The 18276-nt window shown below is 41.4% G+C and overlaps 1 long non-coding RNA gene across 2 annotated transcripts in view; it reads left to right on the forward strand.

The window, feature by feature from the left end:
- The window catches only part of LOC117875031, a 38475-nt gene that overhangs the window by 9333 nt on the left and 10866 nt on the right, over nt 1-18276 (forward strand). Inside the window, exon 3 of one of the 2 annotated variants that reach the window (XR_004645167.1) lies at nt 14327-14553. The exons of the other annotated variant lie outside the window; for it this stretch is intronic. This is a non-coding gene — a long non-coding RNA (uncharacterized LOC117875031). Of the gene's footprint in view, nt 1-14326; nt 14554-18276 lie in introns of those variants that run through there. 2 annotated transcript variants of the gene reach the window in all.

Here is an 18276-nt window from a genome sequence, read left to right on the forward strand (position 1 = left end):
CTGCAGAATCGGACCCTAAGGTGTTCCCAATGTTTTCTTCACACTCCATTGCTAGAAATACCTTCCTGAGGCTTGAACAAAGAATGCCTTTCCCCAGTAACTGTCAGTGCCCATATAGCAAGCTCTTCCACCCTAATCTCTTCCCCTGCACCAGCTTGGTAACAAAACTTGAAGGCAGAATTTTATAGCTGTGTTTTGGGCAGGTATTTCAAATGTGGGTGCCTAATGTGAGGCACCTAATTCCATATGTAGGCTTCTAAATAAAAGGCTCCTGATTTGAAGAGGTGCTATGCACCTGCTGCTCCAGAACGTGGCTCGGAATTCCCAAACCAAGATTAAAACTCCTGGCCCTAGTTATTAAAAAGCTCTCTCAGAACTCTACAAAACTCTATCACTTGCACATTACAATACACTGGCCGGGTCAGATGACATTTAAAATGATAATTACATGAGAAATATCACTTAAAGACATATGTTAAAATTGCAGTAAGACCGTTTGTGGCTAGATTACATACCCTATTATACATGTTCATACAGTATTATTTTAGCATCTCCAATAATGCAGCCATTACTAACTTGGGGCAGCTGAAATGCTGTGTGATATCCTGGGGAAGGATGAAGTGAACACTTGTTGCAAGTCTTTGTACTTTATCAGTCTCTAGTCAAGTAACTTGCATGGTTCCTTGCACGACTGCATTAGAGAGTGGCAAGCTGTAGTGGTCTGCAACAGTTATATGAACATCGCAGGCACAGACAGTGCCTGGAGATAATGTAGGTTAAGTAGATTGTCAGGAAATCTGCTGCCTGCTGACATTTACAGCCAAGTATACTGTGTGCTTCCTCTCAGCACTTACCAGGTGCTGCTAGCATTGGAGCCAGTGTAAGTGCACCCTGGTGATATTATCTGCATGAAATTTGCATTAAAAATTAGAAATAAAATACAGCCCCAACACTTGTTGCACATCTGCTCCCAACCCTGCAATGGTGTCTGTGCACCGGCCTCAAGTTATTCTTATTTCTAGCAGGAATAATTTTCACTGAGGGGACTGTATGCAGCCTCTCTACTAGTCAGAATGTGGGTGCACATTAAGGGCTAGATTCATGCTTGTGCCAATATTAGGGCCAACACAGAGAAAAGGCAACTGCCACCTCCCCTATCTCAATGTTGCCTGTGTTCTTCTCCCTTCTGTTCTTTTCTCTTAAATTTGCATCTTAAAGCAGCTATTTTCCCAATAAAATGCTCATCCAGTGAGGCAGCAGACTCTTTACTCAGTGGAATTGTTATGTGGTTTAAACATATGCTTGTCCCAAAATTGAAATTTGGGGTAGCCTGATTCTCCCCTTATCTAGTAATTTACACCAGTGAAAAGTGCTGTAAAATGCTACCAAAGCAGGATGATGGAGGGGAATACTCTTCCCCCTTCTCTGATTGATTGGTTTGGAGGGCTGGCATTGGTGAAAGTTTTCGGAGTCCACTCAGCTGGAGTTACAGGCTTAAGGTGTAAGAGGTTTGGAATGAGGTTTTTATCCGTTTCAGTTGTGCTTGATTGGTAAAGTGTAGCTGGCAAGTAACACTCTCAAGGTTTGGCTGCCATCTGCTGGTGAATTCCAGGGGCATGAAATGCAGCCACTCAAAAATGAAAACTCCTAGTAGAAATTCGAAAGAACACTAACATTTTTTCCCTCCCATGTCATTTATTGTTCTGTTGACAGAAACTAGCCCTACCATGTTATCACATTTGTGCCCCCAGACTGCAATGTTAAGCCTACAGAGTTTGGAGTGTTATAGTCTTCTTGCCAGTGAAGAGATCATCATTTTCTCTGTTAGAACGCCTGGTGTGTAATCTATAAAAAACAGACTTCCACCTGTGGAAGGTTCAAACTGGGTGACCTTTCTAGCCATGTTCTTATGTGGCCCCCAGCACTGTAGTCTCCCAAGTGCTTACGGTGAAAGTGGTACTGTGGGTGGTTCCTGAGGAAGGAAGCGCAGGGAGGTTGTGATTAACAACACAGCCTTGGCTCGTGCCCCCCAGTTCTGCATCTAGGTATCCCCCTCCTCCCATGTGGAACACGAGCTCATTTGACTCTGGGGCACCACTGTCCCTTGCCTGGGGTTATTTTATTTCTTCCACTGGGTCCCTGAGAATGCAATCAGCATTTTGCTTGTTCCTTCTTTTTCACAAAAAGGGCCCCATTCTCAAATTCCAGACAATTTCTTCTGTCATCTTTATATCTGAAAAGCCAGTTAAAACAGAAATTGAAATTCATCAGTAAAACAAAGCAACCCAGGGAGCCATGAGCCATCATCAGCTTGGCATGTCTTCAGAGCCAGCTTCTCAGCTGTCAACAGAGAACCTGCGGAGGACCTCTTAGTAGAGCCTGGAAACAGCTTTCAGTGTCATGTTGACAAATCACTGAGCTGAGATGTTCTGTAGGTCCTGCCAGGGTGTAGCACAGGGGTGGGCAAGCTATGGCTCGCAGGCTGGATCTGGTCTGCGAGCTGTTTTAAGCTGGCCTGCGAGCTCCCCGCTGGGGAGTGGGGTCTGGGGCTTGCCCTGCTCCGGCGCTCCAGCCGGGATGCCGGGTTGGGGACCGCTCCAGCCGGGGCTCTGGGTTGCCGCAGCATGGCCCCGCTCTGTGGTGCCGGGTCGGGGGCCGCACCATGCAGCTCCCAGAATCAGCCACGTGGCCCCACTCCGGTGCTCTAGCAGGGTCGGGGGCCACTCCACGTGTAGGAGCCGGAGAAGGGACATGCCACTGCTTCCGGGAGCAGCTTGAGGTAAGCGCCGCTCGGAGCCTGCACCCCTGAGCCTCTCCCCACTCTCCAACCCCCTGCCCCAGCCCTGATCCCCCTCCCGCTCTCCAAACCCCTCGATCCCAGCACGGAGCACTGTCCTGCATCCCAAACCTCTCATCCCCCATCCCACCCCAGATCCAACACCCCCGGCTGGAGCCTGCACCCCTTCCCGCACCCCAACCTCCTGCCCCAGCCCTGATCCCTCACCTGTCCTCCGAACCCCTTGGTCCCAGCCTGGAGCACCCTCTTACACCCCAAACTCATCCCCAGCCCCACCCCAGAGCCCGCACCCCCAGCCGGAATTTGCAACCCCTGCCCCAGCCCTGATCCCTCACCTGTCCTCTGAACCCCTTGGTCCCAGCCTGGAGCACCCTCCTACACCCCAAACTCCGCATCCCCAGCCCGCACCCCCAATCAGAGCCCGCATCCCCTCCTGCACCACAACCCCAATTTTGTGAGCATTCATGGCCCACCATACAATTTCTATTCCCGGATGTGGCTCTCAGGCTAAAAAATTTTCCCACCCCTGAGATAGCACATTCCATCTATGGACAGAGCATTTGTCTTTTACTGCTGCAGAAAATAACAGCAGGGAAAGCAGTAACTAGTGTGCAGGCGATCATCAGACAGACTTGCAAAGGTTCCTGTGAGAGAGAGCCCTGAAATGCCCACACCCCAGAGAAGTCTGAGTAAAGATTTCGCTTCTATTCCTTCTTGCCCTTTTCTCTGTATTTAAATGCTCCCTATGTGAGAGGCAAGACTGAACTGAGCTGTCCCAGCATTTTCCATCTTGCTTCTTCTGTCTGTCCGGTTTCTCACTTCTCCTGTCCCATTTGGGTTTAATTCACTTACCTGCTTATGGCAGTTCTGCCCTAGGAGCTAGATCTGAATTAAAACTGCAGATCAACTATTTATAAAATGAGTTCCTACCATGGGAGGGGTTATCTTAAATAGAGGGCAGAGCTGGGCCTTTATATTCAGCTCTGGCTGACTACTAACAGTGCAAAATTTGGGTTAGCTCTGGAGAACTGAGGAGCAGGTTATACACTATACCTGTAAACTGGACTCATTTGATACAAAATCAATGAAAGATAATGTCAGTTTTTATAGCCACTTTTCATAGCAGACTCACACTCTAAAGCAGCTTTATACTGTTATATTTTGACTGGACAAAACATTTTATCTTTTTGCAAATATTCCCTGAATATGCAGGTCTGTTTGGTTTTTCACCCTCACTTGTGCTTTGTAGACATCTTTTATAATTAACTTTGCACAAACACTATTACACCTATAAATCTGGACAAGGGATTATTTACCACACTGTCTTCCCCATTGCTATAAAGCAGTCTGACAGCTCTACTCCAACCACTTTGTAACACCCTTTGGAGACAGAAAAATGGCTCACTTACTATGAATGTATTTATAAAAGGGCCAGTGTATTCACTATATGAAGGAAGAAATAATGTTTTAAGAGAGACCCTGTGCTAAGCACAAGTGAGATTTCTTGCCACTTAATGGAAAAACTGACCATTTCTCCAGGCATATTAGGTTGTGGTTGCACTGGATTTCCAATTATTCAAAACAGAGCCAAGACACTGCATACCAATAAAATTACTTAGGATAACACAATTTACTTTCTGGCAGAAGAAGAATATTGGGTAGATTGTTACAAAGAAATACTGGGGTAGGGGAGAGAATATATTTGTTTTAACTAATCCATTTGCATTTCTTGATCCCAAATTATTTTGATTAATTTATGGTATATCTTAGCTCTAGAAAAACAATAATCCAAAAGTACTCAGTAACAATTTTAAATAATGAAAAGTTAAAAGCAGTGACAGAATGATGCAGCAGTTAAAGTGCAGTTCCACTACACAAGCCAAGTGTTTTTATTTTAAAAGCAACTTCTTAACCAACATCTCTCCCTGTGTCTATTCAGAGTCAGATCCTTTTACTGTAGTGACAAAATAAGTTTTACTATTCTTTCCTCTTGTTAGCCTTGCAGAGGCAAACAGTTAAGAGGATGTGAGAGCTGGATTCTGTTCCTTCCTGTACATCAGCAGCACTGTTTACTAAATTCCAATTAGCTACACATTTGCAACACCACTGAAGGTGATGGAATAGCATGGGTGTGCAATGAGGGGCTAACTGGGCCTGCAAAACCCCTTTTACCATTTAGGGTGTATGGAGCTTTAAGAACTGTATATCATTACTGGTATGTTCACAGCATACAAACATATGTTAGATAAAAACATAAAATACTCTTGCTGGAAGGCTGCAGTGTTACACTACTTTATTTCTTAGAATTCAGAACGATAACATGCAAGAACCCCAAACAGGCAGAGACAAGGCAGGTTGCTCCCTAAAACAGAGAGGCACAATTTACCTGCTTTTAAACTGGCTGGCTGCAGGCCGACTCGGATTGCACACTTCGCTACAGAGTCCCCAGGCTGCAAGCAGGACCAGGAAAGCTGCTGAGAATTTAAAGTGATCATAATGTTAAGAGTTTTCAGTGCACCACAATTATTGCATCATTAAAGCCTAGAATTTTTTGCATAGCAGAGTTGAAATGCCTTGTCAGTTGCAAATGGAGTTAGGTGAGGTGAACATAAGAACTGAAATGTGGTTGAATGTGTCTTGAAAACAAGATGCTCTCACTGTGCTAAGGTTGCTTTATTATTACTTTTTATATAAGTACAGCTGAACAAAAATCTGAATTTCCATCCCACAGGAAATGTTATTTCAGTGTTGTTTTCATCCCAAATTGGGACAAAGCTGAAATATCAAAATTTTTCACAAAAGGAAATATTCAAAAAATTTCAATTCAGAAATGTTGAAATGTTTCATGTAGACATTTTTGATAAAATATGAAACATTCTGATAGTCCCAAAACTGAAATATTAATTCCGATTTGTTGAACTGACCAACATTTCAAGTCAGTCCAACATTAAACTGAATTTTCCCATTGTCACAGGGAAACTGTAGTTCAGGAACCTGGTGCCCCCATTCTTCCCTATGGACAAAGGTTCCTGGCTGCACTCCATTTCCCAGGATGCATCTACAGTCTTGTGACTCCCAGGATGCACCAAGCACTTTGGTCAGAAAGGAGTCCATGTTGCATCATGGGAGATGTAGTCCCATAGGGAGCTCAGCCCATCAAGAGAATGAAGGCCTGAATTATAACTCTAGTAAGGAAAGTACAATAGGGAAATTCTGCTTAATGTTGAATAATATTTTGTTTCAATTTTCTGTCAGTAAAATTGAAAAAAATTGGCAAAATTTAAATTTTCCTGTGGAAAATTTTCATGGTGCAGCAACTGTATTTTCCAAGAAAAAGTCATTTCAACTGAAAATTCCCAACCAACTCTCTATATAAGTAATCCTAGTAAGGATGCATGAGATGGAAAGAACCCAACTTAAATTTGCAAGGCCAACATTCAGGAGGAAAATAACATGTTTACCTGTAAACTCATTTGATGTGGAATTAATGAGAGAGAATGGCAAAGTTTTTACAGTCATTTTTCACAGTAGAATTGCATCCCAAAGGCTGTGACTAATTGCTGTCTTATGGGCTGTGTCTTATTGGGAGACACGTAAAGGGCTCAGATGGCACAGTCGCCTCTCCTCCTCGGAACCAGTGTTGTATCTTGTATCACAGAATGGGACAGACTCTAATTCCATTTTATGCTTTTCTTCATCAATATTGCTAAAAATAAGGGCTTTATCTCCACTTACAATTCAGAGGGATCCTCTTCCCCAGGAGCACAAAATCTGCTTCCACTGAAATCAATGGAAAAACTCCCATTGACTTTAGTGGGTGTTGGCTCTGACCCTAGGCCTGCAGTCACTGCCAAAACCTCTGATGCAGGAACACTCACTATATCAGAACCTAATACCAGTGCAAAATCTGGAACAGCTGCAACAGTGATGCTTCAATAAGCCATTCTGAAATTGAAAGGGGTACAAAAATGAGTTACACCTTATTATAACTTATTACATATCACATAGCTATGCCTTCCAGGAGGAAAACTGTAACCTCAGTTGTACCTGCTGAGTCTGGAATTCTTTCAAGACATCCTGATGACATTATAAAACCCGGACAACAAATCTTAAGGGTTTTTTTTTTGTTTAGTGTCACAATAACCCCAATTATATCCTTAATGTATATACGTTTAAGGTATAATATTGCTTTTTCAACAAGGTATGTTTAGGTAATCGTTTCTTTACTGTGTCCCATATGAGTACACACTTGGCAGGAAAACCAGATTTGCAAACAGATGACCAGAAAGAAACCAGCAAGTTCTGATCTAAATGGAAAATTAACATTTTGATATTCTGCACAGGGCTCTTAGGTGCTACAGTAATAATAATAATAATTAATCTGATGCTGAAATGCTGTGGAGCCACTGAGTATTGAAGGCTCCTGAAAAGTCCTGGAGACCATGAGAGCTGTTTGGGTTGGAAGCTGTTCTGATTGCGGATGTCCCTCTACCACAGCAACTCCTTGAGTGATTTTAAGAAAATGGGATGGTGGGACTAATGTTTCGGATAGGACACTAGCAGCGTTTGCTGTTAGGACATTTGTCTGGATGGGAAGTAAATGGGAAGATGCAGCATCTGAGAGTGAGAGGGAAGCTGCGTTGGGTTAATGGCCAGCATCTGGGTCTTGTTTTTGCCTCATCTGTGGACACTGGATCTGATGGCCAATGGTCACTTAGTAACCTCGGTTTTGACTCTTGCAGTTGTCCTATAGTATCAGATGGGAGGTGATGTGCTGGGTCTACAGACAGTGCTTGTTTTGGACCAGCTGTGAGGCTCTGTTGGCATTAATGGGAGCAGCTGTGTTTGGAGATGGCTGGGTCCAATGGGCATGTGTGTGCATTTTTTTTTATAATGTACGTGCTAGGAAATAACAATCCTACATGCTGTGCAGGCATCCAACAGCTTCTGTATTTTGGGGGAACTCTGTAGCTTTTCTCCCTTCCTGGGACGGATTCTCAGCTCTCTGTGGTGATGTCTGTTTCTAAGGCAAAAAGATCAAGCAGCCCTATTCCTTTTGGGTGAAACTGAAAGGAGGCTTTCAGGTAATTAACGTTTAGAACAGCTGCATGCACACATTGTAGTAAGGCAAGAAAATCCGACTGTCTGGCTTCTCCTAGCAATCTATCACTTCAATTTTTTTGAATGAGAGATTAAATAAGGCTGATAAAGGCACCAGTGAATGTGCTGTTTCCAAATGCCACATTTATTGTAAATAAGACACCTGCTCTTTGTGATTTAATCTTTGCTAATTTGGTGGCTATGGCCTGAATTACTGACGAATGGTTGGATGATAATGCTGCTCAAATTTTGTGTGATTTTATATCTGATAATTCAGTATCCCAGACCACAATGTAAAACCCTTTTGTTTATAAATCCAACAGAGAGTAAAGAAGCCAGGCCTGGCAAAAACCAGATACTGTGAGTATATGATGTAAACCATATTTTAGGGTTCTTTTGATATACATCATCCTGTATAGCAGGAAATTCATGAAGGAGTTGCTCTTGACTATGATCCTGGAAGGCCTATGAATCTTTGTACTGGATTTCAATCTTAGGTATGAGAGAGTCTTGGAGCCTTTGCTTTGAAATGCCACTAGGTGATAGTTACCTTTAACCTCATTCAATGAGTTAGCATAGCCAGACATGGAAAGGATCAAAGGGTGAACCTGATATCATTGGATTTAGTAATCCCAGGGGAGGGACCAAATGTTTTAGGAGATCAAATCATCATAGTTTGCATTTCAACACTGGGTGATCAAGCTCACTGCTTTTGTAATAAAAATGTATAAATATTCACCCAAATATTTCCTTAATCTTTTGCCTGTCCCTCCCCAGGAATGTTAACACAACAGAGAGAATTCATATAAATCTGACAATTACCATTTAACACAGTGGTACTAGTCCATTCTTATTCCGTTCTCGTTTCTCAGAGACCATTATGGTTTGGGTCTCTTTAGAGTAACACAGCTTGAGCAGGACATACTTGCCTTGCAAAATCATTACTTCCAGTATCATGGTCCTGTATATCTGTAAAACCTGCTTCTTTAGTGGGACTGCTAGCTGCCTCTTCTAAACCATCCCGCTGTCCTCCTCAGGATTGTAGTCTAATTCGTTTCAACTGCTGGCTACCAGCAGAGTTGACACTGTGGGAGAGCAGATCAGTTTTCAAGGACAAGAACTAGGATTTCCAAGATGATCTGAATTTACCGCTATTACCAGAATTGGGGGTCAGGAATTCTGTTGATTGCTCAGGGGGGTTTCAGACCAGCGTCAGAGTTTCATGCAACTTGGAGCTTGGATCCTTTTCCCTATAAGTCTTTTTTTTTTTTGGGGGGGACTGGTGGGGAGATACTGATGTCAGCATAGTAATAGTTCAGTTGTTATTACAAGAGGGCTTGAAGATAAGATGTGATGAATCCTAAACTAAATAAAGCTCCCACAACATGACCACACTTGGTAGTTATGGACTAATCTCTTGGTTTGGCCAAGCTTCTAGATGAATTTACAGGGACACACAGCCATCAATGATATCTGCAGTTTACATTCAGCTGTGAATACTGAACTTATGCTGCCATTGTCGGAGTCAAGAATTACTTACTAAGAACAGTTCCTCAAGGTGGCTGATCCTTGCTTGATTAAATTAATAAGCAGCAGGTTTAAAACAAAAATAATGAAGTACTTCTTCATGTAATGCACAGTCAACCTGTGGAACGTATTGCCAGGGGATGTTGTGAAGGCCAAAAGTATAACTGGGCTCAAAAAAGAATTAGGTAAATCCATGGAGAACAGGTCTCTCAATGGCTATTAGCCAAGATAGTCAGAGACACAACCCCATGCTCCAGGTGCCCCTAAACCTCCAACTGCCAGAAGCTGAAACTGGACGACAGGGGATTGCTTGAAATTGCCCTGTTCTGTTCATTCCCTCTGAAACATCTAGCACTGGCCACTGTCAGAGACAGAATATTGGGCTAGATGGACCATTGATGTGACCTAGTATTGCTGTTCTTATGTTCTTGCAAATGATCTAAGGTCCATTTCAATTGTTGATAATGTAGATCATGGTATTCTGCCTCACTTGGATAACTGGTTAAATATGGTTGGGGGTTAATTGTAGTTAACTCACATGATTAACTAAAAAAAATTAACTGCGATTAAAAAATTAATCACGATTAATCGCACGGTTAAACAATAGAATACCAATTGAAATTTATTAAATATTTTACAATGTCACCTGAAAGTGAGAACAGGCATTCGCATGGCACTTTTTTAGCCGGTGTTGCAAGGTATTTATGTGCCAGATTTGCTAAACATTCATATGCCCCTTCATGCTTCAGCCACCATTCCAGAGGACATGCTTCCGTGCTGATGACGCTAGTTAAAAAAATAATGCGTTAATTACATTTTTGGCTGAACTCCTTGGGGGAGAATTGAATGTCTCCTGTTCTGTTTAACCTGCATTCTGCCATATATTTCATGTTATTGCAGTCTCAGATGACGATCCAGAACATGTTCTTTTTAAGAACACTTTCATAGCAGATTTGACAAAATGCAATGTGAGATTTCTAAGGATAGATACAGCACTTGACCCCAGGTTTAAGAATCTGAAGTGCCTTCCAAAATCTGAGAGGGATGAGATGTGGAGCATGCTTCCAGATGTCTTAAAAGAGCAACACTCTGATGTGGAAACCACAGAACCCAAACCACTAAAAAAGAAAATCAACCTTCTGCTGGTGGCATCTGACTCAGATGATGAAAATGAACATGCGTCGGTCCGCTCTGCTTTGGATCATTATCGAGCAGAACCCGTCATCAGCATGGAAGCATGTCTTCTGGAATGGTGGTTGAAGCATGAAGGGACATATGAATCTTTAGTGCATCTGGCACATAAATATCTTGCGATGCCGGCTACAACAGTACCATGCAAACTCCTGTTCTCACTTTTAGGTGACGTAAACAAGATGTGGGGAACATTATCTCCTGCAAATTGTAACCAAACTTGTTTGTCTGAGTGATTGGCTGAAGTAGGACTGAGTGGAGTTGTAAGTTCTAAAGTTTTACATTGTTTTATTTTTGAATGCAGTTATTTTTTGTAAAAATTCTACATTTGTCAGTTCAACTTTCATTATAAAGAGATTGCACTACAGTACTTGTATTAGGTGAATTGGAATATACTATTTCTTTTGTTTTTTACAGTGCAAATATTTGTAATAAAAATAAATATAATATGAGCACTGTACACTTTGTATTCTGTGTTGTAATTGAAATCAATATATTTGAAAATGTAGAAAACGTCAAAAATATTTAAATAAATGGTATTCTATTATTGTTTAACAGTGCGATTAATCGCGATTAATTTTTTTAATCACTTGACAGCCCTAGTTTAAATGGTTCTAGCAATTCCTGTCTGTAGTACTACTCTGTGAATTCTCATGGTATATTTCAAGGCTGTGAGCTATCTTTGATGTTCTTCAGTCTGACTATATTTAGTCTCTAGAAGAGATTTGTGAGTTACAGGCTGGGTTACCATCACTGCCAAGCTGGGGATTCAAGTTATATTTATCTTTCTCTCCACACTCAGTGGGGGACATCATCCAAGGTTCTATACCACTGAGAGCTAAAAAACAGATGACTGTTTTAGGTTTTATTTTTAATGAGATCTTAATTGATTTTATTGTTGGTCTTTTGCAAGGAGTCTAGAATGCTATGGCAGACACATTCCTAATAAGTACAATGTGTTATCAATTCCTTCAGAATGTCTGGATATATTATATACAACACCAGAGGTGCAGCAATACTGAATATACCGGGTATGTCTACATAACAAAGAAGCAGTAAGAGAACTCGACCTTTTCTAAAATATTTGTATATCAACTCTTATCATGGTATCTTATCTCATCAATGACCATATCAGAGAATTTTGCCTTTGTGGGTATGATACAAAAGGGACCGGCACAACCAAGGTTATCATGTCAGAAAAAAACTTGGCTTCAGAACGTGTGTTAATAATCAGAAACTTCTTGTTCCCATTCCTGCTGTTGGACAGTCACCAGTTCAGTTTACTAGTTGCCCTTCATTTGAACAATCATTTCCACTTCAACTGAAAAAAAAAAAAATCTTCAGTCATCGGAAAGAACGCCAATCTACCAGGCTTGACAGAATGGACTCTGAAAAAGCATTTTGCCATATCCAAGCAAAAGAGTAATCCCCTGCAGACCTGCCAGAGACAAAGCTTCAAGCACAGTAATTGGCTGCAGACATTCCACTGACTCATAGTTACTGAAACAAAGTGGCTCATTACTGTACTGTCCTGTAGTCCAAGGGCCTCTAAAGAAAAGATGAGTGAAACATGAAAACAATTGTTTCAAACAGTGCTAGCTGATTTATTAGTGCACTGCTAACATCTTGTTGATGGAAGTGTAATTCTTCGAGTGATTGTTCATGTCCCTTCCAAGCAGGTGTGTGTGCACGCGGCGCGCACATACCTGCTTGGAATGGACATGAACAACACATCTTGAAGAACAACAGTTACAAAAAGGTGAGTAACAGTTTTTTCCTGCCTGGGGGAAGATTGTGTGGTGCTGGACTGAAAATGATTATTTAAAGTAAGAGAAGAGGCTAAATTCAGCCCTGGTGTAAGCAGATTGATGGAGCTACACCTTCTCACACCATGATTGAATTTGGCCCCAGGCGTCTAACCTCAGGGCTGAGACATAGGACAGTGATCAGTCAGGCAGCTTAATGTTTGTTTGTTTGTTACAAAGCAATCTGTTTAAAAGGTACTCTTCACCCTAAAAGATATACCTTGTGTCTGACCTGAAAAAATATAGCTCTATCACATAATTATCTCTTATGTAATCTAATCTATTTTGGGCATTTCCAGTGCATACATCACTCTGGTATTGAGGTGCTATGTTGTTAATTAATTAGCAATTAGCAACATCACAAGGTACATTAGTTTGGAAGCAGAAGTTTCATTGCAGACATTTCTGGCTGCAATGCTTCTGATGGGAGGTAGCCTTTGAGTTGATTTCTTTTTACCATTATTCCAGGATGTTTGTAAGTATCCTTAGTTCTCAGTCTCTTCCCACACACTGTACAGACATGGAGAGTCTAAAAAAAGTGGAGCCTTGCTTTTCAAAAGGCAGTTGGTTGAACTGCAATAGCAATGGGAGGACTCTGGAACGGCTAGATTTGATTACTCACTCATCAGATTGTTATCACAGCTCTACTTTTTAGATTAGAACAGTAAATTCAATTCTGTTCCTTTCATAAGCCCAGCCAAAAGAACTTTAGCATCTGTGGATTGTCTAGGGAGGTTTCTGAGACCTACTTTATATTACTGTCCATTGCTAGGTTACCTATTCTTGTAGTTCTGTAGGTATATTTTTGAGGTCTGTGCCAGGGTGTGTACCCCCACAGAGGCTCTGAAATGGTTAATATAGGCCTGAGAGGCCAATTATGGAGGGTGAGCCAGGCTTAATTAAAGATGATTCCCAGGTCGGGGAGGAGCTGGATGAATAGTTTAAACAGAAGAAGTTTAGAGCAGAAGGGCCTGCAGGGAGAAATTCTGCAGTCATTCTCTGGGACAAGAGAGTGGAGAAATTGGCAGGGTCAAGGAGGAAGCTTGGCAGGAGGTCAGAAATGACATGGAGCAGCTGTTGGGATGGAGCAGGCTCTGGTGGTGAGCCCTGATAAAAGGGCAGGATCAGGTTTTCTAAAGAGAAAGCCCTGGGAGGCATTTAACTGAGGAACTGTGTAAGGGAAACTTAAGCCAGAGGAGGGCAAGTTGGGTTAAGTTATATTTTTGGTTTGAGATTTACTGGGGTATGCCCCTGGCCCTGCCAGAAGGGTGAACCTAGAGAAGGCCTGGTAAAAGGTGATGGTACAAAGAAGCCCAGGGAGGTAGCTGGAGGAAGCGGGCAGGGGTGGAGGGGGAGGAGGTTTAATAGACAGACCTTGCCTACTCGCTACAGGGTCCCTGGGGAATGGACCTTAGATCATTGGTTGGACAAAGCCTCGTAAATGAACTAGAAAACCAAGAGGGCTTTGTTTTCGTAGCCTGGGTATTCTGAGAACATTCTTTTCACCTGCTCAAACACCAGCCCGGCAGAGGGGTGGAGAAAGAGTAGTTCAGGTGCAGTCCATACTGGGATCAGAACCATACCAGTGTTTAAATACAGTTGTTGCTAGAAGAGCGTCTTGCATTTATATAGGTCACTATATAGTATCTGAGCATCTCAGTATCTGTAATGTATTGTCCTCACAACACCCCTGTGAGGTAGTTTAAAAATCTAGTTTGTGGTGTACGTGGTACTTGAAGTGGCATGGGGGTGAGATGGGAAATCATAGCAATTTACAGCAGAAGTGATGCCTGAAATCAGCACCCCTGGAAACATAGCAACCTGTATGATAGGATGCTGTGGTCTTTGAGGAGACTGAGGCTGTTACACTTGGATTTTTTTCTTTTCTCCTTCATTCTATTCTCAGACCATAGTCACACCCTCCCACTGGCTCTCTACTTTAGAGGTGCATTCTGACCCTTGGATGGAGATAAATTATCACCATCTACTAGTGGCTGAAGAGATAAAGCCAGAAAATATAATAAGGCAAAGAAATAACAAAGTTTGAGAGAACCTGGCATATGTCCCAACACAATCAAGAAAAGGACAGAGAAGTCGTTTCTGACATTGTTTCCTTTGCGTCAAGCAACACAACAACCAAGGCTAGCAAAACTGTAAGCAAAACTGAAAAACTATTTTTTCCCTGTTCTTGTATCATTCTGTCTGTAAGTGAAGAAAGAAGCACTTGCATTTTACAAGTTATGTGAGTCAGAGGCTGGGGCGTGGCTGTACATACAGTGCTGCTCAGATTGTGTCTGTGCACATGGGTGGTGGAAAGCTCACTTTTGCATTCCCCCGATCCCACTGCTGCTCTGTGCGGGGCCAGACTGTGTCGAGTTAGAATAGCCTGAGGTTATCAGGCTATCTTGGGGGTTAATCTATTTGCATCAGCGCTGAAGTTATGAGGGCTATGGGCAGTAAAGCATAACATTATAGTCTTATGCATGGAATGAAGAAGGTGTCCACTTTCCCCTGCTGTTTGAACCTTGTATGTGCTGTAGTAGATGATTCACAATGAAAACAAACAAGTTCTCCTGTGAGCCACAATACCTCAGAGAGCAGCCGCTGTTTTCCCAGTGAAGTAACCTATAGCCCAGTGCTCCTGGATGCTATGAATTCCTGTTGAGTGAATACCCCTCTGCTGTGAGCACCACACACATCACCAGGTGGAAAGAGAGTGAGCCAGGTCTGCCCCCCCACTGACCCCTCAGGAATCAGTACATGGTGCCCATTCTCCCTGTGGTTAACCACTTCTGTTGCCAGCTAATGTAGTTAGGCCTGCGTCAGTGCTGAAGATTTCAGGCCCAAACTAGAGCGAGGTGGAGAACGGGATGTCCATTTTGTGGAAGATTTTGATATTTTGGTTTCATTCAGTTGCACAATAAAAAAAACAAAAATTGTCATTCTCCATAAAATGAATAGAGCCCCAACTCTGGGGCTGTCCACCTGGCAGGATGCCCCTCAGCTTCAGATCTGGGAAGCCCTAGGCTCCCCAACTCCAAGGCAGATTGCCTGGTGGGATGCCCCAGAGCTGTTGATCCTGGAAACTCTTGGCTCTTTTGAAGGGTTCTATAAAATAGAAAAATATACTTCCAAGAAGGGCATCCATGAAATAAATCAAAATTTAATAAGATGTGTTGACTATTAGAAAGCATGCTTTCACCATTGTCTGCTGTTGTGCTGGCAACCACTGACACTGAATCACAGGGATAATATGTTCCAAAACTTATTTTGCCATAATAGTTTGGGATTCAGTTGCTTGTTTTATTGTGCCAAGCGGCTTAACATAAAAGCACTTTTAATAACTTCATTTATTCCATTTGTTTATATAAATAACACGCACAACCTTTTTATGCAAAGAACAATTTAAGTAATGTTTCATGATGCAAAATAATGCCATATGTGTCCTTTCCAAAACCCCGTTATTCAGTTTGTTCACTTGCCTCTTTCATGTTGACAATGCTTCTTTTCCTTTTAATATAATTTTAAAAGGGTTTCCAAGGCTGCTTAAAGTTGGGGGTCTTGGGATCCAATAAAACCTGTCAGTTTTCCCTTTGGCATCATAGTTTTCGTATCTTTCAACAATGTGAAACCTGTCACCGACAGCTCTTGATCATGTTTTCCACTGAAAGGAATCCTGGGCTTGGCAATTAATACCAGACTTGTCAATGCAAGTTAAGGTGCTGTTTTATCTTTATTTCATCAGTATTTAACAAACGGAATGTATATTCCAATGAGAAGTCATTTTAGTCAGTGCAGTCACAGACCATATATGCACATTCTGATCTCAGAAAGCCAGAATTATTATTATTTATTATTATTGTTTTATTATTATTTACATTTCCATACCAGGGGATAAAATCATTCTTGGTGTAACTCCTTCGAATTCAGTGGAATTAGATCAGGGTGAATTTGGCCAAAAGTGTCTTTACAATGCCTGCACGATCTCACATTAAGATAGAAATACATTGTGCAGCAAGAGCCATACCAATGCACTGGCGGCTTGGTCTTGCAGCCTCTTTTCATGTGAATAGTATCATGAAATTCAATGAGGCCACGCTGCATGATCTTTATTTGAATGTTCTCACATGTTTTTAAGATGACCAATTAAAAGTGCATGTATTTCAATGTATAATCACTTAAACCCAGAGGCTTTTATATTAGATGTGTGTAGTATATACATTTGCTTATATCTAGAGCTTCACAACCTGGAGTTCTATTTTAAAGCATTAGTAGAAAGTCACAGGGGGTGAAATTCATCCCTGTGCAGAAGATCAGCCCATGAATAATACACCCCTTATTTCCTCGAAATAGTGTAAATGCGACTTGGAGGATACTTGGCTGTACGCAACCGCTCCAGAGGGGTACATTTAATCCATATTGTATATGCACAGAATGCAGTTTTTAAATACTTAGCTCTGAACAAAACTGAGCACGAGGACCATAGAAAAACTGACAGTTTTTGAAAACAATGATTTTTGAGCTCTGAGATAAAAACATTTCTAAATCTAATGTAGAAACTATATCATTTGGTCATGTTTGGATAACTCAGAAATGATCAAATGAAATGTTACTGCACTTTTCTGAAACTGTCACTTTTATGGAGGACAAATAAAAGGAATTTCAGTCCTAAAGAAAATGTTTATAGAAAGTTATTGTAAGCTTGTATTCAGGTATTTATAAAAGTGCTATTTGTACCATACTGTCATTACTATAATTCTATAAGAGGGTAAGTTTCTGGAGTGTATGCAGTTGTGTATCCAAAATATATGCTAGTTGGGTACAATGACTTGCCTGTAGTTTCTTTTGAAAATGTGGCCCATTATTTTTAGTCAAAGATTGACATAAATTAATGGTTGGAACAATCTTAAAATACAGCACCAGCTTCCTTTCAAGACTCTTTTTTTTAATTTGCTTTTTTCCAAGAGATGGATTTTAATACAACTCTTAAGAGTATTCATTCCTGCATTTTAAAATATCAGATCTGACCAGCCTGATGCTCAGGTTGCCACTTCTGAGAGTTTTCTTTCTGGGACAAATTAATCCATTGAGAGGTGGCCTTGTGTCATCATGAATCGTCATATTGCATCAGAACATTGTTTTGTAGTGATAATGTTCCCAAGTTGAGAATATTTTCTGCAAGCTCTGGAAGGGTTTTCAAGTCTTGGGGAAATGGAATCACCCTGCTAAACATATGAGAAACAATCCTAGCCCTGGAAGGAGCTTCTGAGAAGCTCCAAAGTGACTTAGAATCCTAAGTTCCATTCTTAAAAGCAACATAGGCTCTTAAGAGCCTACGTCTCATTAAAAATCAGTGGGACTTACACTCCTAAATCACTCAGCTGGGTTTTGAAAAAATTTTCCCTGGTCTAATTTGGAAGAAGTTTCTTCTGGATCACAGGGAATAGTAAAGACAAGAGTCAGACAAACTTCCAGGGGGGAAAGAACCTCAGAATTTAAGAATTTGATCTTATAAATTTGTGCCACATACAAAAAATTTTGTGGATGTTTTGTAATCCAAACAATTAAAAGCATCCTCAAGTAAGTATCAAGTTTGTTATGAACGTTAAAGCAGTTGTAGACTTTTGAGTATAAATAGAAACACTTGCATTTGAACTCTTGTTCACTACCATTCCAAACCAATTAACAGCTGCAATGAAAGTAAAGGAGTAAATGACCAACCCAGATTAACAATGACTCCTCTACACTAAATAAGCTCAGTAAATTTTGGGGGTCATATTTTGATCTTAGTTGTACCAGTGTAACTCCATTGACATCAATGGAATGACTCCATTTTTTTTTTAATTGAGATGCTCC

The sequence above is a fragment of the Trachemys scripta genome, chromosome 3 (genome assembly GCF_013100865.1).
Source record: "Trachemys scripta elegans isolate TJP31775 chromosome 3, CAS_Tse_1.0, whole genome shotgun sequence".
In the NCBI taxonomy this organism is placed as follows: domain Eukaryota; kingdom Metazoa; phylum Chordata; order Testudines; family Emydidae; genus Trachemys; species Trachemys scripta.